Source organism: Hippopotamus amphibius, chromosome 5, assembly GCF_030028045.1.
Source record: "Hippopotamus amphibius kiboko isolate mHipAmp2 chromosome 5, mHipAmp2.hap2, whole genome shotgun sequence".
NCBI lineage: Eukaryota > Metazoa > Chordata > Mammalia > Artiodactyla > Hippopotamidae > Hippopotamus > Hippopotamus amphibius.
This window is the reverse complement of record NC_080190.1, coordinates 139,246,349-139,273,547: the sequence shown is the minus strand read 5'-3', so window position 1 is coordinate 139,273,547 and position 27,199 is coordinate 139,246,349. Positions and strand designations below refer to the sequence as shown.

General features: G+C 40.4%; 1 protein-coding gene and 1 pseudogene across 2 annotated transcripts in view; both read left to right on the top strand.

The window, feature by feature from the left end:
* NCALD (neurocalcin delta) overlaps window positions 1-27,199 on the top strand; it is a 340,760-nt gene that overhangs the window by 146,681 nt on the left and 166,880 nt on the right. The gene's annotated exons all lie outside the window — the stretch shown is intronic.
* Window positions 19,496-21,699, top strand: LOC130853270 (elongation factor 1-alpha 1-like; annotated as a pseudogene).

Below are 27,199 nucleotides of genomic sequence, written 5' to 3'. Positions count from 1 at the left end.
TTATCCTTATGGGTTTTCCCTTATATGTTATTTGTTGCTTTTCTCTTGCTGCTTTTAATATTTTTTCTTTGTGTTTAATTGTCGTTAGTTTGATTAATATGTGCCTTGGTGTATTTCTCCTTGGGTTTATTCTGTATGGGACTCTCTGTACTTCTTGGACTTGATTAATTATTTCCTTTCCCATGTTGAGGAAGTTTTCCACTATAACTTCTTCAAAGATTTTCTCAGACCCTTTCTTTTTTTCTTCTTCTTCTGGGATGCCTATGATTCAAATGTTGGTGCACTTAATGTTGTCACCAAGGTCTCTGAGACTGTCTTCCATTCTTTTTATTCTTTTTTCTCTTTCCTGCTCTGTGGCAGTTATTTTCCCTATTCTATCTTCCAGCTCACTTATTGGTTCTTCTGCCTCAGTTATTCTGCTGTTTATACCATCTAGAGTATTTTTAATTTTGGTTATTTTGTTGTCCATTACTGTTTGTTTGCTCTTTAGTTCTTCTGAGTCCTTATTAACTGTTTCTTGTATTTTCTGTATTTTGTTGTCAAGATTTTGGATTATCTTTACTATCATTACTCTGAATTCTTTTTCAGGTAATTTTCCTATTTCCTCTTCATTTATTTAGTCTTGTGGGTTTTTTTCCTGCTCCTTTGCCTTCATGGTGTTTCTTTGTTTTCTCATTTTGTCTAATTTATAGGATTTGCTGTCTCCTTTCCATATGCTGCCTAGTAGTAATTCCTCTGATTTCTGCCCTCTGCCCCCTGTGGTGGGGTTTGTCCAGTGTCTTGAGTAGGCTTCCTGATGGGGGGGTCTGTTGTCTGCTTTCCTGTGTGTGGCTCTGTTTCTTTTCTCTCTGATGAGCAGGGCCATGTCAGGTGGCGTGTTTTAGGGTATCTGTGTGGTTAATATGGCTTTAGGTAGTCTGTGTGCTGATGGGTGGGTTTGTATTCCTGTCTTGTTTGCAGTTTGGTGTGAGGTGTCCAGCACTGGCCGTTGCAGACAGTCGGACAAAGCCAAGTCTTAGACTCTGATACAGGGCTCTGTGAGAGTTCTCTGCAGTTAATCTTCCTTGTGTCTGAGGACTCCCTAGTAGTCTAGCATCATGGATTCAGTGCTCCTTCCCCAGAGCCTCCTACTTGACTTCTGATGGAGTAGTCCAGACTTCAGAGGTTGCTTGTCCTGGCAATAAAGGGGTTTAAAGAAGACTGTCCAAGCCCCAGACTAATGGCCGAGTGTTGAGTCAAACAAATACTAAGTCAAGGAAATACATACATGTATAAGACACACAAATACTGAATTCAATAGAACATAAGGCACTAGCAAGACCTGACAGAAGAACCCCAGTATGCCATCATACAATCAAAGAGAAAACCAACAGAGATTCAAAACCAAAAAAAAAAAGGAAAAGAAAGAAAACCACACACACACAAACACAAATCCAGGGAGATTTTGAAAGCTAGGATCAAGTATAATAAAGAGCAAGAGTACCACCAGACAGACTGAAGATTCTCAGAACGAAATCAGACAATTATACTTAGAACTAAGATAAAGACAAAACCTAATAATAAAAACCAAAGCAGTGTGTCATCTGGAGAATAAAGCAAGGAATCAGAGCTGAGCAATAATATTGCTTATAAGTATATTAAGATAAGAGAAACTAAAAAAGGATAGAAGACAGGGCAACAGAAGAGTGTAGTGTGACTGGAAATATGAAAAGAAAAAGAAAGAAATAGAAATGTATAAAAGATAGAGATGAAAAGAAGGTAGGAGAGATACAGTCAGCACTACAAAAAACTTAGCTAGAAGTAGAAATATATAAAAAGGCTAAAAATAAAAATAGAATAAAAGATAGAATAAAAAATAGGTTATAAAACGTGTAGATCCCTTAGGACTAAGATTGTAATTAAAAACAAACAAACAAACAAACTAGAACTGACCCCAGAATGGACCAGATCAATAGAATTAATACAATATTTCTGTTTCCTTGGGGTCTCAGCTGTAAGTGTCCTTCTACCCGCCTTGGGTTTTTTGTATTACTCTGTGACCAGAAGAGCTTCCTTTATTGTTCATCTGTAAGTGCCGGTGTGTGGGGAGATAGTGGGTACAATAGTGGCTCCTTCCCCTTGGAGTGAGTGAGTGGTGGCACCTTGCCTGGGTCATGGCAGCTTGGGCAGCTCAGGCCAAGAGAACAACTACAACTGCGGCTCCTCCTGCTTGCTACAACTCCTCCAGGGCACCCTGCCTGGGTCACAGTGGCTCAGTCGGCCATGGTGGTGCCTGTTGCAGAGGGACACTGGTGGTTCAGGTGTAAACAGAATGTCTCCTGGGCTGGGCCACTCTGCAGACTTTTGGCTCTCGGCTCCAGGCACTCTAGGCCAGCCCTGCTCGAGGGCCTTCGTTATCCCTGAGTGTGTTAGCCAGGCCCAGAGGGGTCCTTCCTTTGTCTGACCCAGGTGCCAAGAGAGAGACTACACCCGTGGCTCCTCCCTGCTGCTTGTGAGTCAGCAGTAGCGAGCCGTCGCCGTGGCCACCCAGCTTTCCGTGGTAGGCACACTCTGCTGCAGATTTCTTCCCTTCTATCCTCTCAGTCTGTCTCCCCACTGCCAACAATGTTTCTCACCATGAATCAGTTCTCTGGTTCCCACATTCCAGTTCCCAGACCCCCTGTTCAGCTGTGAACCGATGTCTCAGTGCAGACACGCTGAGCTGTGGTGCAGACCCTCCATGTATTTCTCACTCTTTCCCATCTGCCACAGCTCAGCCGCTTCACCCTCTTTGAACAGTCCCAAATGCCTCCCTTCTGACCCAGGGAAATTCCCCATTGAAGAAGGGGTTTCCCTGTCAGATAAGGGATGTTTCCCTGAATTCGGCAACCTCCCCTCCGTTTCAGATTCCCCCCGCCCCAGGGTGTGGGACCCGTCCCTTTCCTTTCTTCTCCTCCTCTTTCTCCTTTTTTTTTTTTCTCCTCTGTCCTATGCAGTTATGTCAGGATATTTGCAGTCCTTTCTGGTGTCTGAGGTCATTTGCTGGTGTTCAGCTGGTTCTCTGTGGGAATTATTGCCTCTTTTAGTGTATTCCTGATGCATCTGTGGAGAGGGATGCATTCCACATCCTTCTACTTTGCTGCCATCTTTCATTCTAAATACCCATTTTCACTGATTTCTCTTTATGGGTTCTGAATCCTTTTCTTATAAAATATTAAATACAGAAATTTTGCTATTGTCATTTCTGTAATGACAATAGCAAAACAAAAACCCCTCCAGTTTTGTAATCCAGATTTTTAAGAACTCAATTTCTTTTTTCTGATTGCTCCTTGTAACACCAAAATGTCCCAGAAATCCTAACATTTAGTCATTGGAACTGCATTTGCCAAGCTTCTGCTTGCATCTGGAAATAAAGCATAAGCATCCTTTGTTAGACCCTGTGTCTAAATTGTGGGTTTGGGTAATGTGTTCACTGTCTGTGCCTCTCCACAGAGGTTAATATAAACCTACCAGCAAATTGAACCAGAGACCTTTGCTGTTGTCTCAGATATGCAGCCAGCTTGAAGAAAACAGGCAACTTGTGGAAACAAAGCTCATTAGCAGCCAAGTTGACATGGAAAGAAAATACATGTTGCAATAATTTAGTTAAGAAACTCAAAGGAGAAATGATTTCTTGTGGATCCTCCTCCCCCACTCTTCACCTTTTTTTCAAGTCTTTTTCTGCCTGTAATTTTCTTTTTTCTGCTCACTCACAACTAAGCCTTAGGCTGTAGCTATTGGTTCTCTTATGCCAAGGGGTACAAAGTGTTGTTATTCAGAATGGTGAGAACATAATCACTTGTAGCTATTGGTAAAGTAACTCATTTAGCAGATAAAGGTCAAAGCTTGCTTGCTTTCTTCCTTCCTTTCTTCCTTGGAGTTGTTTTCTTTGTGGGAATTAAATAAAGGAATCTTTTTTTAAAAAAAAGAAAATACAAGGTAAGTTAGAGTAAATAGACGTAACCTTTCCTGCTTGGGAAGGAAGTATTAAGTGAAAGCCCAGAAGAAGCGCATTTGTCTTTGGCTGGAAGGTCACAGGATAAACTATTCTTATCAGAGCTGAATCCAGGAGAATGTCTTGGAATTTGCCAATGTTGTTTGCCTGTGGTGTTCATCAGATCTCTCCCCGCAACACTCCCCCAACCCTCCCGGTTTTAGAGGGGTTTAGTCTTGGCTAATGGTTTCATCAGATTTATTTACCATGTATCTTAATATATAAATCTGTTACTTTCATCTATTACTGAAATTTTGGATTTTTAAAATAATATGATTGGAACAACCATTCGATCTTTTTATCAAAAGACCTGAGTATAATTTGAAGTAGTATATTTTCTAAGTAGTATCTCTGTACATTATATCTGTCTTCAGACTTTGTTTCTAGACCATCTTAACATCCTTTTTCATCATGGTGATCAAATCCAAGCTGGATTTCCTTGTTTGGGAGTACTGAGGTAGCAATTCATTGTCTTCTTTTAGCATATAAGACAGGCATTCACCAACTCATTCATCATATCTCTTTATTTGGTACTGTCCTTGGGGTCCTGTGTCCCCAGTGATGCCCACTCCACTTCCTCCCACACTGAGCTCTCCTTTTACTGAGTTTTCTATCACAGGTGTATTCTGTTCTTGGTCATTCCTGTCTTGCCTAATTTACCCTTACTTTGCTAGGGATACTTCTTCTCTTCAAAGAGACTTTAGCTCTTTGAGGGTAAGGATTCCGCCTTCTTGTCTTTTCTGCCTTCACAATGCTCACAGTCCTCAGCACTTGATGACCACCTGCCACCACACCCCATGCCTCCAAATCTTACACCTGATCAAAACAGTGTTTCCTCAAATCAAGAGACTTATGTATGTTCCATTTGCCTCACCCTGTGCTGGGGGCCACAGAGGTGGGGTCAGCCAAGCAAAACGATCACCCCTGATTTGGGGACCTCTCATCCTTCTCTCAGGACCACTTTGCTATTCCCAGATCCCAGGCTCCTCACTAGGCTTCTCTCCTGTGACTCATTCTCCGAGGCCCTGATGTCACTGAGGTCTCAGCTGAGTATGACTCTTCCTAGGGCAATCTTGTTCTAATAGAGAAATCCTGAAAACCAGAAAAACTCCAAAATAATGTATCTCCAATGGTGAAATTCCAGGCACTGTGGTAAGCAACAGTGAAGATATTTTTAACCCATCCTTGTCTTGCTTCCCTTAAATAACACCACACAGGGAGATGCCCACTCTGCTTACTTACAGGTGTACCCTACGGATTGTTAAAAAAAAAATGGAAATGTTGATCTCTGTTTTTATAGTGTAAATAACTTAGCAGGGCAGTTGACCCACATGTGCCTATGGAGCAGACCAGTGTACTGTTTCAGTCTTTCTGGTCATACAGTTCTGGCTTCTAATCTCAGTTTTTCTACTTATCAGCTGTGTAGCCTTGCACAAGTTTCTAAATTTTTCTGGGGATCATTTCCTTCATTTATAACACCAGAATAACAAAGCCCAAGGATGTCATGAAAATTCAACAAGTTAACGTATGGGCCATTCTTGGCACATAGTAAATATGCATGACATGGGTGACAGAAATAATAATAACTAAAGCTAGGGAGGATTGTAAGTCCAAGCAAGGCATTTTGGAGGTCTGAGGCTGAGAAGAGGTATGTAGAGCAAGGCAGTGATGGAAGTGGAGGAGGATGGTGGAGAACTTCTTAGAAAGGACCTCTTCCCTTCATAGAAGAACATGAATGGTGTCCAGTATCTGTGCTTGCTTAGCTACCGGTACCTAATCCTCTGATTGGTTGGTCTGTAGAGGCATTTTTGGCCTAGAAGCAGGGTGCTAGGGAGTGGAAAAAGTCTGAGTGGAACCCATGCACGTTATCACTGTAGAGTGGAGGGGAAAATTTACCTTCACCCCATCTCATAACTGTTTGCTTCTGAATCTCTCTCCTCCGTTGGACTGTGTCATCCTCAAAGCCAGGTTCTGACAGTTGATTCCTGTTATCCCCAGGCCACTGTTGCGAGCACATGCTCAGTGCTTAATTATTGGTAGAAAGATTGAAAGGATAGAAGATGCTGGAGTTTTTGCAGCACTATGTCTTCTAACAACACAAGACTCAGTACAAGTATGAGAACATATTTTCCCTGCATGCAAGAACATGATTCGGTCAAATGAAAGATGGAAATGTTGTGGTTTGTGGTCCTTTCTCCGAAGCAACATTATTTGTGGGGTCAGAGACCAAGAAAGATGTGACTTAGGAAAGTTGCAGCAGCCTTAAAAATGCTGGTTGTGGTGCATGAAAGGAAAAGATAAAACAAGCAAACAAAAAACCAAGCATATAAAACTGGAAGAGCAATCTGTAAAATCAAGCCTGATGCCAGAAGGGATGAGTTGGCAGATTGGAATGGATCACTGCAAATTCCTGCAGCCACCTAGCTTGTGACTTAACACTTCTCTGAGCTTTTGTTCCAGATATTTGAGGCTTAATTTATTCCCATCTTATTGTCCTTGTCAAAAGCAACTTTTTTTTTTAAAGGCTGTATGTTTTCTTCCCATCCTTGTTTATACCCTGCTATCTTGCTGTTTATAAGATTGGTCTCTCACACTCTGCCTGGAGTGTTTTCTATTTTTGTGTAGTTAAAATTGCCAGAGGATTCTTTGAGCAGCTCTATTTTGAAGAATGGGGAGGCTGTGCTGCCCTGTGGAATCCCAGCGTGGCATGGCAGCTCCCCAATGAAAGAGGCACATAGCTGTTATGAACTTATGACCAGCTGTGAAACTTTGCACATTCAAGTACTTTAAATGCTTGAAAGTGCCTGTTGTACATCTCATTACAGAAATATAATACCAGATGTGACCTCTCATGTGAGTTGATGCCTTCCTGGAAATTGCTTCAAATAACACGAAATGTTATTTCTTTCCCAAGTGGAGCACCTGCCATTTTCTCCCCAGCACTGGGTTGGAAATGATGTCCTAATGCCTCCTGTCCCTCTCCTCTGCTCCTGCATCCTGTCCTCACTTTGGTCTGATCCTTCTCCCCCATGTGAATGGTCTCCTCTCTGCCCTGTGTTAGGATGATGTTCTTTCTGATCACAAAATCTTGGTGGCACCTGTGACAAATGGGAACTGGAAGCTGGAAATTGTTCTTTTGCTTTCTTTCTTTTTTTTTTAAACTTTTTATTTTATAGAAAGTAAAAATGAAAGTTGATTAACAATGTTGTGTTAGTTTCAGGTGTATAACAAAGTGATTCAATTATACATATACGTGTATCTATTTTTTTTCAAATGCTTTTCCCAATTAGGTTGTTACAGAATATTCAGCAGAGTTCCCTGTGCTTTACAGTAGGTCCTTGTTGGGTATCCATTTTAAATATAGCAGTGTGTATATGTCAATCCTAAACTCCCTAACTATCGCTCCCCCCCCCAACCTTTCCCCCATGGTAACCATAAGTTCTGTTCTCTAAGTCTGTGAGTCTTGTTTCTGTTTGGTAAATAAGTTTGTTTATCTTTTTTTTTTTTTTTAGATTCTGCATATAAGCAATATCATAGGATATTTCTCTTACTCTGTCTGGCTTACTTCACTCAGTAAGACAAACTCTAGGTCCATCCACATTGCTGCAAATGGCATATTTCATTCTTTTTAATGGCTGAGTAATATTCCATTGTGTATATGTACCACATCTTCAGAAAGGTTGGGGGCTTTGAGCAGAAGTTGCATTGATTGATTACAATTGCTTTAATTATAATTACAATGTATCCTAGCATGAAGAGGATGACCCTTGGCAAAGTCATGAAGCAGGCCATGGTTGTCCTTGTCCTTCTGAGCCTCCTGATGCCTCCATCATTCTAGGGGTTCCTCACCCCCCTGCACCCCCTAACCCCCTGTTTACCTCAGGTCTCCCTTAGCAGAGTAGATAGCACTAAATACTTCAGGCTCCTTCCCTTGTGTGCTGGTTTCCTTCTATCAAAATTCCTAGTCTCAGATATTATTCCTTTAGGGTTCTCTCTGTGATATGAACATGGGTGGAATTTGGTGAAAGATACCTCTGCTGGGGGTGCTTCTCTAGGGTGGGAAGAATATAATGAAAAGTGTAACTCACCAGGCCTCAGATGAGCTGGGTTTATAATTCTAGTTTTGACACTTATTAGCTGGTGATTTGGGGCTGTTACTTAACCTTTCTGAGTATGTCCACACCCATATAATAGAACTGATGAGTCCATGCTAGCATGTCTTAAATATGAGACTTTTACCTCCCAGGATTATCATGAAGCTCAAGTGAGATGAAGCACTGGAACGCTCTTTATACATGAGAGAGGTTCTGTGAAAATATTAGGGAGGGAGGCAAGAAAGTGCCTTAACCATGTCCACAGTGTTAGCTTCTTGATAGGTAATGTGTTGTAGCAGGAAGCTTCCACCTGGCTTTATTTTCTATAATCTTGGTTTGTTGAGCCTCCATTTCCTCATACATAAGAATGTATACAAAACTTCATTGGCTTGCCATGAGCAATGATGGTTAGAAAGTCCCTTACCTTAGTGTCACTTGAGACTTAGTGTGTATTTTATAAAATGTTAGTTCCCTTCTCACCTTAACATGTCCCTTAAGAAGTGACTCTCAAGAGTCTGGTGCGAGAGTTTCCACACACTTCAAATCCATTTGTGTATGAGGCCAATCCAGTAACCAAAGTGGTATCAAAGCAGCCCAGAGGAATGATCTAGTCCAAAGATAACATTAAAAAGATATGCATCATTCTCTGAAAGGCATTGGGTACTGATAAAGCACCCATAGGGTGACATGGGCTGGTTCTAAGGAATGGGGAGGGAGGTGAGTAGGGCCCTCGCTTTGGCATAAAATTAAAGAAGGCACCATAAAACTCCATAATGAAGATAAATAACATTTAATGCAATATTTTTTTAAAATAAAAATTAATGCAAAAAAATCTATGATGAACAAAACATCAGTTCAAAACAATGTTGACTTTTTAAAATATTGCATTAAAATATTTATTTTCATTACTGAGTGCTTTGGTGCCCTCTTAAAATTTATGCCTGAAGAGAGTGAGCTGCTCACTCCATTGGCCTTGCCCTGCCCCGACCCTCGGGTTGTGTCCACTGGTCTGGGGGCATAGTCCCAGGGAGGGCTTCCAGTGCCCACTCCTGATTTCCCCTCACCTACTCAGGGTCCTGAATTTGCTTTAATTATAACCTTGTGAAAAAAGAAAAGACCACATCAGGAGGAGGAATCAAGATGGTGGAGTAGGAGGACATGGGCTCACTCCCTCTTGCAAGAGCACCGAATTACAACTAACTGCTGAACAATCATCGACAGAAAGACACTGGAACTCATCAAAAAAAAACCACCCCTCATCCAAAGGAGAAGCCACAATGAGATGGTAGGAGGGGTGCAATTGCGTTAAAATCAAATCCCATAAATACTGGGTGGGTGACTCACAAGCTGGAGAACAGTTATACTGCAGAAGTCTACCCACTAAAGTGAGGATTCAGAGCCCCACATCAGGCTTCCTAACCTGGGGGTCCAGCAACGGGAGGAGGAATCCTCAGAGAATCAGACTCTGAAAGCCAGCGGGATTTGATCGCAGGACCTCCACAGGCCTGGGGGTAACAGAGACTCCACTCTTGGAGGACACACAAAAAATAGTGTGCTGACCAGCACCCAGGGGGAAGGAGCAGTGACCCCATAGGAGACTTAACCAGACCTACCTGCTGGTGTTGGAGGGTTGCCTGCAGAGGTGGGGGGCAGCTGTGGCTCACCGAGGAGACAAGGGCACTGGTGGCAGGGGTTCTGGGAAGTGCTTATTGGTGTGAGCCCTCCCAGAGTCCACCATTAGCCCCACCAAAGAGCCTGTAAGCTCCAGTGCTGGGTAGCCTCAGGCCAAACATCAAACAAGGTGTGACCACAGCCCCACCCATTGGCAGACAAGGAGATTAAAGTGTCACTGAGCTCCACTCACCAAATCAGATTAAAGTTTTACTAAGCTCCACCCACCCAGCCCAACCCACCATCAGTCCCTCCCATCAGGAAGCACCCATGAGCCTCCTAGATAGCTTCCTCCACAAGAGGGCAGACAGCAGAATAAGCAGTATCAGTAGTATTTCATCTTGTAGAACTGAAAACCACAGCCACAGAAAGACAGAGAAAATGAAAAGGCAAAAGACTTTGTACCAGATGAAGGGACATGATAAAATGCCAGAAAAACAACTAAATGAAGAGGAGATAGGCACCTTTCCAGAAAAAGAATTCAGAATAATGTTTGTGAAGATGATCCGGGACTTTGAAAAAAGACTGGATGCAAAGATTGAAAAGTTGCAAGAAAAGTTTACCAAAGACCTAGAAGAATTAAAGAGCAAACAGAGGTATGCAACACAATAACTGAAATGAAAAATACACTAGAAGGAGCCAATAGCAGATTAACGGAGGCAGAAGGGCGAATAAGTGACCTGGAAGACAGAATGGTGATAATCACTGATATGGAAAAGAATAAAGAAAAAAGAATGAAAAGAACTGAAGACAGCCTAAGAGACCTTTGGGACAATGTTAAATGCACCAACATTCGCATTATAGGGGTCCCAGAAGGAGACGAGAGAGAGAAAGGATCCAAGAAAATATTGTAAGAGATTATAGTTAAAAACTTCCCTAACATGGGAAAGGAAATAGCTACCCAAGTCCAGGAAGTGCAGAGAGTCCCAGGCAAGATAAACCCAAGGAGAAACACGCCAAGACATATAGTACTCAAATGGACAAAAATTAAAGACAGAGAAAAGCTATTAAAAGCAACAAGGGAAAAACGACAAATAACATACAAGGGAACTCCCATCAGGTTAACAGCTGATTTCTCAGCAGAAACTCTACAAGCCAGAAGGGTGTGGCATGATATATTTAAAGTGATGAAAGGGAAGAACTTACAACCAAGATTACTCTACCCAGCAAAGATCTCATTCAGATTTGACAGAGAAATCAAAAGCTTTACAGACAAGCAACAGCTAAGAGAATTCAGAACCACCAAACCAGCACTACAACAAACACTAAAGGAACTTCCCTAAGTGGGAAACATAAGGGAAGAAAGGGACCTACAAAAACAAAAACAAAACAATTAAGAAAATGGTAATAGGAACATACATCTCGATAATGACCTTGAATGTAAATGGACTAAATGCCCCAACCAAAAGACACAGACTGGCTGAATGGATACAAAAACAAGACCCATATATATGCTGTCTACAAGAGACCCACTTCAGACCTAGGCACACATACAGACTGATAGTGAGGGGATGAAAAACGATATTCCATGCAAATGGAAGTCAAAAGAAAGCTGGAGTAGCGATACTCATATCAGATAAAATGCACTTTAAAGTAAAAAATGTTACGAGACAAGAAAGGACACTACATAAAGATTGAGGGATCAATCCAAGAAGAAGAGATAATTATAAATATATATGCCCCCAATATAGGAGCACCTCAATACATAAGGCAAATGCTAACAACTATGAAAGAGGAAATCGACAGTAACACAATCAGAGTGGGGGACTTTAACACCCTACGTACACCAATGGACAGATCATCCAGACCGAAAATTAATAAGGAAACACAAGCTTTAAATGACACAATAGATCAGCTTGATTTAATAGATATCTATAGGACATTACATCCAAAAACAGCAGATTACACGTTCTTCTCAAGTGCACATGGAACATTTTCCAGGATAGATCACATTTTGGGTCATAAATCAAGCCTTGGTAAATTCAAGAAAATTGAAATCACATCAAGCATCTTTTTTGACCACAACGCTATGAGATTAGAAATCAATTACAGAAAGAAAAAAAAAAACTGTAAAAAACACAAACACATGGAGGCTAAACAATATATTACTAAATAACCAAGAGATCACTGAAGAAATCAAAGAGCAAATCAAAAAATCCCTAGAGACAAATGACAATGAAAATACAATGATCCAAAACCTACGGGATGCAGCAAAAGCAGTTCTAAGAGGCAAGTTTATAGCAATACAATCCTACCTCAAGAAACAAGAAAAATCCCAAATAAACGATCTAACCTTACACCTAAAGAAACTAGAGAAAGAAGAGCAAACAAACCCAAAGTTAGTAGACGGAGAGAAATCATAAATATCAGAACAGAAACAAATGAAATGGAAACAAAGAAAACAATAGCAAAATCAATAAAACTAAAAGCTGGTTCTTTGAGAAGATAAATAAAATTGATAAACCTCTAGCAAGACTCATCAAGAAAAAGAGGGAGAGGACTCAAATCAATAAAATTAGAAATGAAACAGGAGAAGTTACAGTGGACACCACAGAAATAAAAAGCACTGTAAGAGACTACTACAAGCAACTATATGCCAATAAAATGGACAACCTGGATGAAATGGACAGATTCTTAGAAAGGTATAACCTTCCAAGAGTGAATCAGGAAGAAACAGAAAATATGAACAGACCAATCACAAGTAATGAAATTGAAACTGTGATTAAAAATCTCCCAACAAACAAAAGTCCAGGACCAGAGGGATTCACAGGTGAATTTTATCAACCATTTAGAGAAGAGTTCACACCCATCCTTCTCAAACTCTTCCAAAAAATTGCAGAGGAAGGAACACTCCCAAACTCATTTTCTGAGGCCACCATCACTCTGATACCAAAACCAGACAAAGATACTACAAAAAAAAAAAAAAAAAGAAAATTACACAGCAATATCATTGATGAATTTGGATGCAAAAATCCTCAACAAAATACTAGCCAACAGAATTCAACAACACATTAAAAGGATCATTCACCATGATCAAGTGGGGTTTATCCCTGGAATGCAAGGATTCTTCAATATACACAAATCAATCAATGTGATACACCATATTAACAAATGGAAGGATAAAAACCACATGATCATCTCAATAGATGCAGAAAAAGCTTTTGACAAAATTCCACACCCATTTATGATAAAAAACTCTCCAGAAGGTGGGCATAGAGGGAACCTACCTCAACATAGTAAAGGCCATATGTGACAAACCCACAGCAAACATCATTCTCAATGGTGGAAAACTGGAAGCATCCCCTCTAAAATCAGGAACAAGACAAGGATGTCTACTCTCGCCACTCCTATTCAACATAGTTTTGGAAGTCCTTGCCACAGCAATCAGAGAAGAAAATGAAATAAAAGGAATCCAAATTGGAAAAGAAGAAGTCAAACTGTCACTGTTCACAGACGACATGATACTATACATAGAAAATCCTAAGGAAGTCACCAGAAAACTACTTGAGCTAATCAATGAATTTGGTAAAATTGCAGGATACAAAATTAACACACAGAAATCTCTTGCATTCCTATACACTAATAATGGAAGATCAGAAAGAGAAGTTAAGGAAACAATCCCATTCACCATTGCAACAAAAAGAATAAAATACCTAGCAATAAACCTAACCAAGGAGGTAAACGACCTGTACTTAGAAAACTATAAGACGCCAATGAAAGAAATCAAAGACGACAGAAACAGATGGAGAGATATACCACCTTCTTGGATTGGAAGAATCAACAGTGTGAAAATGACTACACTACCGAAAGCAATTTACAGATTCAATGCAATCCCGATCAAATAACCAATGGCATTTTTCACAGAACTAGAGCAAGAAATTTTACGATTTGTATGGAAATGCAAAAGCCCCCGCATAGCCAAAGCAATCTTGAGAAGGAAAGATGGAGTTGGTGGAATCAGGCTTCCTGATTTCAGGCTATGCTACAGGGTTACAGTGACCAAGACAGTGTGGTACTGGCACAAAAACAGAAATATAGATCAATGGAACAGGATAGAAAGCCCAGAGATAAAATGCGGTGAACTAATCTATGACAAAGGAGGCAAGGATATACAATGGAGAAAAGGCAGCCTCTTCAATAAGTGGTGCTGGGAAAATTGGTCAGCTACATGTAAAAGAATGAAATTAAAACCCTCTTTAACACCACACACAAAAATAGACTGCAAATGGATTAAAGACCTAAATGTAAGACCAGACACTCTTCAACGTAAATAACAGCAAGATCTTTTTTGATCCACCCCCTAGAGTAATGGAAATAAAAACAAAAATAAATAAGTGGGACCTAATGAAACTTCAAATCTTCTGCACAGCAAAGGAAACTATACGCAAGATGAAAAGACAACCCTCAGAATGGGAGAAAATATTTGCAAACAAATCAACAAAGGATTAATCTCCAAAATATATAAACAGCTCATCCAGCTCAATATCAAAAAAACAAACAACCCAATCCAAAAAATGGGCAGAAGACCTAAATAGGCATTTCTCCAAAGAAGACATACGGATGGCCAAGAGGCACATGAAAAGCTGCTCAACATCACTAATTATTAGAGAAATGCAAAGCAAAACTACAATGAGGTATCACCTTACACCAGCTAGAATGGGCATCATCAGAAAATCTACAAACAGTAAATGCTGAAGAGGGTGTGGAGAAAAGGGAACGCTCTTGCCCTGTTGGTGGGAATGTAAATTGATACAGCCACTATGGAGAACAGTATGGAGGTTCCTTGAAAAACTAAAAATAGAACTATTATATGACCCAGCAATCCCACTGCTGGACATATACACAGAGAACACCATAATTCAAAAAGACACAGGTACCCCAATGTTCATTGCAGCACTATTTACAATAGCCAGGACATGGAAGCAACCTAAATGTCCATCAACAGATGAATGGATAAAGAATATGTAGTACATATATACAATGGAATATTACTCAGCTGTAAAAAGCAATGAAACTGGGATATTTGTAGAGACATGGATGGACCTAGAGACTGTCATACAGAGTGAACTAAGTCAGCAAGAGAAAAACAAATATTGTATATTAACACATATATGTGGACTATAGAAAAATGGTACAAATCAACCGGTTTGCAAGGCAGAAATAGAGACCAGATATAGAGAACAAACATATGGACACCAAGTGGGGAAAGCGGGGAATGTTGGGGGGCAATGAATTGGGAGATTGGGATACCAAATAGTACACTCTAAATATATGCAGTTTATTGTGTTAACTGTATCTCAATAAAAGTTCATAATTAAAAAAAAAAAAAACATTATTCCCCTCCGCCCCCCACCAAAAAAAAAGAAAAGACTATATCAAATGAAATTCTGGTATCCTTTCTAATCAAGTGACCATAGTGAAAGAGAGAGTTTGGAAAGAAAATATGAAGTCATTTGTTCACCAGAAGCTTGATTTAGGTTGGGAACTGGCAAACAATAACTCGTACACTGACTGCCTGTTTTTATAGGCAAAGTTTTATTGGCACACAGGCCTGCTCATTTGTTTTTGTGTCATGTAGGCTGCCTTGGTGACACAACAGCAGAATTGAGTAGTTGCAGCAGAGACTATATGGTCTCAAGGCTGAAAATGTTTATTATTTGGCCTGTAGCAGACCCCTGATTTAGATTATCAAAGCACTCAGATATTTTTGAATCAGCATGTGCGGTTGGCCACAGTTAGAATATACTGTTCTTTGGAGAGTTACGTTAACAGAATTCAAGGACATTTACAGAGAACATTATAACTTTCCATGTGTAAGAAATGGGGGAGGTGGGGGAGAAATCAGTTTAAAAAGTAAATCAAGAGAAGCAGCTGAGAGGGAGAGTGGGTGGGGTCTGTGTGTGTCTCTGCCCCTGGGAGTCCTATGAGCATCCAGCTGTGACTTGACATCACAGAGATGCTTATGCGAGCTTGACATTGGCCATATTTAGCAGTAAGCAAGCAATGGGTTTATGGAAGAGTACATTCACTTGCATTATCGTACAAGTGATTTGTAGATTTAATTACTTCATCCTGTTAACGTGAATAATTTAGAACTGACTTCACAAATTCAACAAGCATTTAGTGAACATATATTTATGCAGAAACTGCAAGAGTCAGCCTCAAAGTAGCCTACTAAGTATGAGCAAACTGATAGGAAGTCCCCACCAATATGTTCTGAAGTGCCTTGAGTTTGGGGTGCATAGAGGAGACCACAGGGAGGTAAGAGGAGAAAGGTCAACTGATGGGTGGCCATAAATGCTGGCTAGGGAGCTTGAACTTTAACCAGGAACCAGTAGGAAGCTTCCTTGATCAAGAAAATGGCATATCCATGCTTGTGCTTTAATTAGGATGTTAATTGAGTGACAGCTTATAGGGGGATGGAGGGTGGGTGAGAAGAGAAGAAGGTGATTTCAATAGTCTGGATAGCCTGGTGTGGTTTGTAGTCATGCAGAGATGACAAGGACTTCAAGTTAGCAGTATCCAGGGAAATGGAAAGGAAGATCTAAGAATGCTGTTGAGGATAAAATCAACCAAGATACAGCCACTTGATTAGGAAGGCTACTAGATTTGGAGTTGAGGTGATTGGAAGGCTGGAGAAGATATTACAAGAGACAGAGAAGCCAGGTAGAGAAGTAGATTTGAGGGTCTAAAACAATAAGTTCAGTTTTATATATAATGAATTGAAGATGCTATAAAATATCCAAGGTAAAACAGAGAAATGCATAAGAAGGAGAGAGGGAAGGAGGAAGAAGGGGAAGCGGGGATTGGTGCTAGAGATGAAGTTTTAGGAATGATCTGAGATAAGATAATCATGAAGACAAGGGCACAGAAACCATCAATAAAGGAGGAAGTTAGTGGAGATGAGCATTAAAGAAGCAACTATGGTAGAGTTGCCAGTAAAATACAGGATGCTTGGTGGGGATTGAATTTCAGATCAACAGAGAATAGCGTTTTCGTATAAGAATGTCCCATGAAATATTTAGGGCATATTTATAGTAAAGTTTATTCATTGCTGATCTGAAATTCATATTTAACTGGGTATTTTATGTTTTTATTTGCTAAATCTGACAACCCTAGACTATGAGGATGGCCCATATTTATGGGTGGTCAGGAGAGAAGGAGATAGTGGAAGAGCCTAGAAATGGACAGATAGGTCCCAGGAAAGCTAGGATATGGTATTATCATGGCATCAAAGGGCAGAGTGCGATTCAGGAGGGCTAAGCAGAAGGGTCAAAGTCATTGCATTTGGCAACCTGGAAATCATTAGGCACCTTGGAGAAGACAGATGAAGGTCTGGTTTGTGTGGGTTAAGAAGTAAATAAGGGAAAGGAGGTGGAGATAATCAGTGTAGGCCCTTCTTTTAGGAAGTGTGATGAAGAGGAGGAGAGAGATGGGTTGGTAAAGGGTAACAAAATAGGAGGCAGATTTGCAGGATTAGAGAGGTTTAAACTTTTTCCAGCTTCAGAGGAGATGAGGCAAGTAGCATCTTAAAGATGGAAGAGGAGTGATGATAAGGGATGGATCAAGCCGTGGATAACTCTGGTGGAGGGGACGGGGAGAATCCAGACATAAATAGAGAGATTAACTTTTGCATGGAAGATGCTCTTTCGTCCTCCAAGTCATGAAGGAAGGAGGGGGAGCTGGATAAAGATGTGGAGACTTTGAGAGTAGGGAAGAGGAAGGAACACTTTTTATTTCTTTTTTGCTGTCCAGCTGTGCTATTGAGAGTGGGTGTTATAGAGGAAGGGTTGAGGAGCAGGAGAGGAAGACTCAGGCTTGAGGTACTCTCCTTTTGCTGGTTGCACAGCACAGATATGATGAAAAGCTCAAAAGCACATATAATTCGTCCAAGTGGGAACCATTTATTTCCCTCATGCTGTATTTTCCTCCGGCTCCAGCGATCCGTATTGATTCACAACATAATTGAATTGCTCACTAGCGAAGAGAAAATGACAGAAGCAGAATTGAACAGACTTGCTCTCCTTCATTTTGTTAAATGAGGAGATCCTGGCCAGGAAATGGTGACGGTCGTTTATCCACGTCACAGTCCTAGAAGGGGGCAGCAGGGGCTACCGGTCCTCGAAAGCATTTTTGGGGACGTGAAATTCCTAGTCTGTGATTTCCTGTCTCCGCTGTGCAGATTGTGTCATGTGGGGTTAATGACGTTGCCACGTCTCACCCAGCACACCAGGGACTCACGGATACTGATCCCAACCGCCCTCTAATCTCTAGACACTGAGGTCAAATGATGAGCAGACTATTCTGCATTTAGGAGAGGGTGAGGCTGAGGAACAAAGCAGCCTGCAATCTTTTAGCTGCTTTTCCTCTCTGCTGGCAAGAGCAGGAATGCTGTTTGCAGCACAGGGAGGGAGCCATTTGCAGAGCTGCAGAAGCCAGAGAAAGCTGAGGAAGAGAAAGAGCTCTTTCAGGGAGGGGGCGGGGTGGTACTGTCTGCCTGGGGAAGCTCGCAGTGCCTCCACCTCCAGAGAACAGTAACATTTCCAGCCCCTTCTCCACAGCCCTCTCTCTCTCTCTCCCTCCTCCTCACCCCCAACACAAAGGCACAAATGAAATGCCTATAAGTAGACTACCTCTGCCGAGTTATTTTTAGTATTGGCTGTTAGTATTTATCAAGATTTTCAGTGTTAATTTGTCCTCCCACCCATTTCTCTTCCTGCCTCTAGTTGTGGGGCTTGGGATGGAAGGAGCACATATCCGAAGCAGCTGGTGACCTCACAGAAATATCTCCTAGAGAGAGGAGATTGTGGACCTTTAAAATCAACCTCCCTTGGCTCCACCTTGAAGAGAAGAAGGAAAGAGCTGTATTCCATTAGCTCTGGAGAGCAACACAAGTGTTGGGAAAAGTAAACCCATTAAAATGTGTAGGTGGTGTTTAGCTAGGTCAAGGGCCCCAGTCAAGGAGCTGGGTCAGGGAATCCACACATGTATGATATGTCATAATGCAAGCAAAAAATGGGTAAGAGACCAGGTAAACAAGCAGAATACCAGAGGAAAAGGATGCCAGAGGAGAGAAAAGTATAAAAATCCATGCAAAAAGTATGGGATCTGAGGGAGCTGAAGGGCTGAAGTAACATGAGGTGTGGCTAGGGCTGAAAAGGTCAGAAGAGGAAAACCTGCTTACTGCCGAAATACTGCTTGTTCCTACCTCAGCTGCCTGTCCTGTCTCCTGGAGACAGTCATGTTCTAACAGAGGGCTGTTGAATGGAAGCAAGACCCCTTGCCTGCTGATCAAGGTATTCGTTTCTTAGGAAGCAGAAGAGAGCTGTTTCCTTTTGCAACTTCAAAGAAAAAAAAGTTTTCGCTTGATTTTATGTTCTTTTAAAAAGTTATTATCATTTTTCAGTTTCCTAGAAACTGAAAAAAATATAATAAATGAAGTAAAAAATTTCAGTGCATGGGCTCGACAGTAGAATGGAGAGGACAGAGGAAAGAATCAGTGAACTTACAGATAAAATAACAGAAATTACCAACCCCAAAACAGAAAATTGTTTAGCAAATGTACCATCAGCATCCTGGAAGGAGAGAAAGAAGACAAGACTAAAAAAAGGGTCAACCCATTGTATTCAAAGAAACAACAGCTGAAAGTTTTCCAAACTTGGCAAAACATACAGACCTCAGTGTCAAGAAGTTGAGTGAAGCTTTTTTGCAACGGGTTTGCCGCCAGGACACAGGTGTCGTGAAAACCACCGCTAACCCTAAGCAAAAATGGGAAAGGAGAAGGCCCACATCAACATCGTTGTCATTGGACATGTAGATTCGGGGAAGTCAACCACTACTGGCCATCTGATCTACAAATGTGGTGGGATCGACAAGAGAACCATTGAAAAATTCGAGAAGGAGGCTGCCGAGATGGGAAAAGGCTCCTTCAAGTATGCCTGGGTCTTGGACAAACTGAAAGCTGAACATGAGCGTGGTATCACCATTGATATTTTCCTGTGGAAATTCGAGACCAGCAAGTACTATGTGACCATCATTGATGCCCCAGGACACAGAGACTTCATCAAAAACATGATTACAGGCACATTCCGGGCCGACTGTGCTGTCCTGATTTTTGCTGCTGGTGTTGGTGAATTTGAAGCAGGTATCTCCAAGAATGGGCAGACCCGTGAGCATGCCCTTCTGGCTTACACCTTACACTCTGGGTGTGAAACAACTAATTGTTGGAGTTAACAAAATGGATTACACTGAGCCACCCTACAGCCAGAAGAGATACGAGGAAATTGTTAAAGAAGTCAGCACCTGCATTAAGAAAACTGGCTGCAACCCTGACACAGTAGCATTTGTACCAATTTCCGGCTGGAATGGTGACAACATGCTGGAGCCGAGTGCTAACACGCCCTGGTTCAAGGGATGGAAAGTCACCCGTAAAGATGGCAATGCCAGTGGAACCATGCTGCTTGAAGCTCTGGATTGCATCCTGCCACCAACTCGTCCAACTGACAAGCCCTTGCATTTGCCTCTCCAGGACGTCTACAAAATTGGTGGTATTGGTACTGTCCCTGTGGGTCAAATGGAGACTGGTGTTCTCAAACCTGGCATGGTGGTCACCTTTGCGCCTGTCAACCTAACAACTGAAGTGAGTCTGTTGAAATGCACCATGAAGCTTTGAGTGAAGCTATTCTTGGGGATAATGTAGGCTTCAGTGTCAAGAATGTGTCCATCAAAGATGTTTGTCATGGCAATGTGGCTGGTGACAGCAAAAATGACCCACCGATGGAAGCAGCTGGCTTCACAGCTCAGGTGATTATCTTGAACCATCCAGGCCAAATCAATGCTGGGTATGCACCTGTGTTGGATTGTCACACAGCTCACATTGCTTGCAAATTTGCTGAGCTGAAGGAGAAGATTGATCGTCGTTCTGGGAAAAAGCTGGAAGATGGCCCCAAATTCTTGAAATCGGGTGATGCTGCCATCGTGGATATGGTTCCTGGCAAGCCCATGTGTGTTGAGAGCTTCTCCGACTATCCTCCTCTGAGCCGTTTTGCTGTTCGTGACATGAGACGGACAGTTGCTGTGGGTGTCATCAAAGCAGTGGACAAGAAGGCAGCTGGAGCTGGCAAGGTCACCAAGTCTGCCCAGAAAGCTCAGAAGGCTAGATGAATATTCCCCCCAATACCTGCCACCCCAGTCTTAATCAGTGGTGGAAGAGCAGTCTCAGAACTGTTTGTCTCAATTGGCCATTTAAGTTTAATAGTAAAAGACTGGTTAATGACAACAATGCATCATAAAACCTTCAGAAGGAAAGGAGAATATTTTGTGGACCATTTGTTTTTTGTGTGGCAGTTTTAAGTTATTAGTTTTTAAAATCAGTACTTTTTAATGGAAACAACTTGACCAAAAATCTGTCACAGAATTTGAGACCCATTAAAAAAAGTTTAATGAGAATAAAAAAAAAGAAGTTGAGTGAAATCTCAACAAGATTAACCCAAAGAAATCAACACTAAGACACATAGTCAGACTTCTGAAATATAATGTCAAGAAAAAGATCTTGAAAATGGCAAGAGAGAAATTAAACCTTATCTATAGGGGAAAAACAATGAAAATGACAGTGGATTTGTCATTAGAAATCACGGAGGTGAGAAGGAAGTGGCAGAATATTTTTCAAATGCTGAAAGAGAAGAACTGTCAACCCAGAATTCTATATCCAGTGAAAATATCCTTCAATAATGAAGAGAGAATTAAGACATTCTCATGGTTGAAGGAAAACATAGAAATTTGTCACCAGCAGACTTATCTTAAAAAAATAAAGTTCTCTAAACAAAAAGGAAATGATAAAAGAGGGAATCTTGGAACACTAGGAAGGAAGAAAGAATAATACAAAGAATAAAAATAGAAGTGCAATAAACTTTCCTTTTCCTAAGTTTTCTAAATTATGTTTGATGATTTCAGCAAAAACTATAACACTGTCTGATATGATTTTCAATGTATGTAGAGGAGATATTTTTTAAAATTATTTTATAAATGAGGGAGAGTAAAGGGATGTCAAGGGAGGTAAGGAGATTACTTGAACTGGTATAACATCAACAACTATACACTGGTAAGTTATATATATATATATTTAATGTAATATGGAGAGCAGCCATTAAATAAGCTATACAAAGAGATATACTGAAAAAACACTATACATGGAATTCTGAAAAATGTTCAAGTATCCACAATAATATTGGAAAATGAAAATAAAGAAAATATAGAACAAACAGAAAACAGATAAAATGGTATACGTTAGCTCAAGCATAGCATTAGGTGTAAATAGTCTCAATATACAATTTATAAGATGGAGATTAACACAGTAGATTAAAAAATGACTCAACTATGTGCTACTTATAAGAAACTACCTTCAAATATAATAATATAGAGGGTGAAAGTAAAAAGATGGAAAATGATATACCATGCAAATATTAATCGGAAGAAAGTAAAAGTGGTTATATTAAAATCAGATAAAAAAGACTTTGGAGCAAAGAAAATGACCAGGAACAGAGAGGGATATTACATAACGATAAAAGGGTCAATCCACAAAAAAGACATAGAAAAGGTACATTTTTTTGCATGCAAATCCTTAATGTATACCAAACAACAGAGCAAATTATGTGAAACATACTGCAAAAACTGCTAGAGGACTTCCCTGGTGGTGCAGTGGTTAAGAATCCGCCTGCCAATGCAGGGGATACAGCTTCAAGCCCTGGTCTGGGAAGATCCCACATGCTGTGGAGCAACTAAGCCTGTGCACTACAACTACTGAGCCTGCGCTCTAGAGCCCTCGAACCACAACTACCAAAGCCCTAGTGCCATAACTACTGAAGCCCACTCGCCTAGAGCCTGTGCTCTGCAACAAGAGAAGCCACAGCAATGAGGAGTAGCCAAGCACTGCAATGAAGAGTAGCCCCCACTAGCGGAAACTAGAGGAAACCCGTGCGCAGCAACAAAGACCCAAAGCAGCCAAAAATAAATAAATAAATAAATAAGTAAATAAATAAATAAATAAATTTTAAAAAATGCTAGAATAGACAAATCCACAATTGTAGTTGGAAACCTCAACTTACTTCTCTCAGCAATTAATAGAACAAATAGACAGAAAACCAGCAATCGTACAGAACAAAACACTACCAATCAACTAGATCTAATTTGCATTTATAGAATGTAACCAACAACAGCAGAAAAGATGTTCTTGTCTTTTCTTTTTTTTTTTAGCATGTTATTGTCACTTTACTTACCATTTCCCTGAAGGCTGATGATGTTAAACATTCATTCATGTGCTTATTTGCCATATATATATATGATGTTCTTTTCAAGCACCACAAAATATATGTCAAGATAGACCATAAACCATAAAACAAACTTCAACAAATTTTTAAAAAATTGAAATCATAAAGAGTGTATTCTCTGACTACAATGGAATCAAAATGGAAATCAATAACAGAAAGATGACGGGAAGCTCTCTAAACATTTGGTATTGAAAAAACAAATTTCCAAGTAATCTGTGGGTCAAAGAGGAAATCTCAAGGAAATTTTAAAAAATACATTGAAATCAATGAAAATGAGAATACAATATATCAAAATTTGTGAGACTCAAAGCCGTTCTGAGAGGAAAAATTTATAGCACTAAATACATGCCTTAGAAAAGAGGAAAGCCTCAAATCAATAATCTAAGCTCCCATCTCTAGAAACTAGTTTTTAAGAAACTAGGAAAAAATGAGCAAAATGAACCCAAAGCAAACATAAAGGACATAATAAAGATAAAGACCAGAAATCAATAAAACTGAAAAGAGAAAAATTATAGAGAAAATAGATCAAAAAACTGCTTCTTTGAAAATATCAGCAAAATTGATAAACCTCCAGCAATACTGACAAAGAGAAGACACAGATTACCAGTATCTGGAATGAAAAAGGAAACATCACTACAGACCACCTGATGTCAAAAGAATAATAAAGGAATATTTACAAATAGGTCTGCACATATAAGTTTCACAACTTATGTGAAATGGACAAATTTCCTGAAAAGCACAAACAACCACAAGTTGTCACACAGTATAAGATAGATAATTTGAATAGCCTTAAAACTAAGGAAATTGAATTAGTTTCAAAACTCCCCAAACAGAAAATTCCAGGCCCAGAGGGTTTCACTAGAAAATTCCACCAGATATTTAAAGAAGGATTAACGTTAATCGTATCTCTTCCAGAAAATATGAGAAGGGAATACTCACCAATGCATTATATAAAGCAATTCTGATGCCTAAACTGGAAAAAGACAGTACAACATATGAAAACTAGAGACTAATCACTCTCATGGAGATAGATGCAATATTCCTTAACAAAATATTGGCAAATAGCATTCAGCAGTATATAAAAATAACTATATACCCAAATCAAGTGATGTTTATTCTAGGGATGCGAAGATCATTCGATATGAAAAGCAATCAGTATAATCTACCATGTAAGCAGCCTAAAGAAAAAGTATCACAATTACACTAATTGAAGCAGAAAAATCATTTGACAAAATTGAAAAACTCTCAGAAAAATAGCAATAGAGGGGAACTTCCTAAAATTGATTTCTAAAAAATCTATAAAACACCTGCAGCTAACAGCATACTTAGTAGTGAAAGACTAAATCCTTTTCTCATAAGATCAGGAGCAAGGTAAATATGCCCTCTTTCACAACTCCTCCTCAACATAGTACTGGAAGTTCTACACAGTGCAATAAAGTAAGAAGAGAAAATAAAATAAAAGGCAGATCAGAAAGGAAGAAAGAAAACCGTTCATTCGCCATTCATATTTTTCTCCTCTGGGATGATGTGTCAGATCTGTTGCTCATTTTTCTGTTGTGTTGTTTTTTTCTTACTGATTTGTAACATTTCTTTATATAATCTGAATACTGGTCTTTTGCTGATTTCACATGTGGCAAACTTGTCTCAGATATTGGTATGTCTTCTGTTTTCAATATCGTACCTTTTGATAAAGAGAGGAATTAGAGTAGGCAAATTTACCAATCTTTGTTTTTGTGATTAGCGCTTTTGTGCCTAAGACCTCTTTTCCCATTTGGAGGTCAGAAAAATGTTCTCCTGTATTTTCTTCTACAAGTTTTAACATTTTGCTTTTCACACCTAAGTCCTTAATCCCTGTGGAATTGGTCTTTAGTTATGGGTCCTCCTTGACTTCTGGCTCAGTAAATTATTCCAGCCTTTGTGAGAGCTCTGTTATCTTTCAACTCCAACTTCCCTGACATGCTGGTTCTGATCCTCTGTCGCTAAAAATTGTGTGGACTTTTTTTTTTTTCTCTTGGTATGTCTTGTAATTTTTCTTGATAGCCAGACATGATGTGCCGGATAAAAGGAACTGCTGTAAATAGATCTTCGGTAATGTGGTCGTGAGTTTTCAGGGAACAGAAGCGTTCTATGCATCCTGTGATTAGGTCTCAGTCTTTTGGTGAGCCTAGGCCTTTGGACTGCGAACTTCTCAAGTGTTTCTCAGTTTTTTTCTCCTCACTTAGGTGGGACAGGATGGCTAGAGTGGGCTGCAGTTGAGTAGTTCCTTCTCCAACAGTGGTAGCCTGGAGGAGTCTGGAGCTGAGGATTTCCCTTCCCCAGGTCAGTTAGGCTCTGAGGATACTCTAGTAGGTCAGGCTCTGGTTAACTAGTTTCACCTGAGAGCAAGAATGGAGTGCTCTGGCATATTTCAAAATGCTTGTTTTCCCTTCCCCCTTCCAGAAGCCTGAGGGGATTTTTCTCTGGTGTTTACTGTGGGATTCTGGTAGAGCTCCTGCAAGTAAATCTCACTGTATGGTGAGGACTCCCCATGGCTGTGTCCCCCTGGCGTGTTTAAGTCTCAGAGTTGTCTTCACGGAGACTCCCGCAGTTGGTCAATTACAATGCAGGTTTTCCTCTCCTGGCACTGCTTCCTGCAGTGGTTTCTGTTGGCAAGTCTCTGTTCAGGGAAGCTGAGACTTCCTGTGCTCCCCTGTTGGTCTCTCCAATCTTGGGTGCAGCGGTTTACTGATCCAAGAAGAGTTGTTGGTTTCTACTTGTTGTTAGGACAAAGTGGCAGCTTCCAAGCTCCTTATATGCAGAGCCAGGAGCCAGAGTCCTCTGCTATCTTTTAATAACTAAGTGAATGAGAAAGTCTAGGAAGAAACTCATCCACTGCAAGATTTGGGAATATGGCCATTTCTCCCTCAGGCAGCCTTGAAAGAAATTTTGGTCAAATGACCCTAGGTTTCTTTTGCTGTAGCCAAGGCATTCTTGCCTTAGCAATTTTGCAAGTGCTTGAGTATCACATATTAAAAAGCTAAAGAAACCAAAAACAGAAGAATGGTGAGAGAATCCCCTCTCGGCTTCTTAACCGTGGCTCAGATCATTTACATGAGTTATTTGTTGAGAAAGTAAGCATAAATTTAAAATGCCTATTTGTATGATATTCAGAGTATGGATTCTGCTTTTGGAAAGGCAACACAGTTTATTAGAAATATTGATGGACAGGGAGTCAAGAAACCTGGCATTAAGCCTTGATCTGTCATAACCTGATTGTGAAACCTCTTTGTGTCAAGAGTACATTCAGCTGCATGTAAGGAGAACTGTTCTATAGTGGCTTAACCAAATAGAGTTTTTTCTTATCTAACAGCACAGGAGGAGGCAAACCAGTCCCAATATAGTGGTTCCTCCTTACAATTTAGTCTTCAAAGCATGTGGCATGCTTGTCACTCCATGACTGCAAGATATGGCTTTACCTCTGGCATTTTATCAGTGTTTCAGCACAGGAAGAGGAAGAGCAAAGAACAAAAAGCAAATGCCAGAGACCCTTAAAAGAGCTTTTCCAGGAGCTCTCCCTAGTACCTCCAGCTTACATCTCCAGGGCCCAAACTGTTCCACCTGCCCATCCTTAGTTTAAACAGGGCAAATTGCTGCCCTGAGCAAAATCAAGGTTCAGTTAGGACAAAGAGTAGACTGTTGGATAGTTAACCAGCAGTGTCTGCCCCACTCTCTAAGCTCCTGCCAGGACTGCTTATCCCCCTAGCAGGGTTGTTTGTGTAACAAAATGGAAGATCACATGCAAGAGCACTTCATACACTATAAAATGTGTTCCATAAACAAAATGGGAATATTCTGAACTGTTTTCTCAGGGAGCAAACCTAACGTTCATAGAAAGTCTTACTAAATGCAAAGACTTGGGTAATCAATATCTCTTAAAGCTCAGCTCATTCTCTTTCAGACATCGTTAGGTAACCCAGCATCCAGTGTTTTTATAGGTACACATCCTCAAACACCAGTCTTCAGATTCAGATTATTGCTGAACATTGTTGTGGTACACATCTGTTGATTTCCTCCACTATTCTTTTCCCTTCCTCTTAGTAACCTGAATGCCTTTCCAT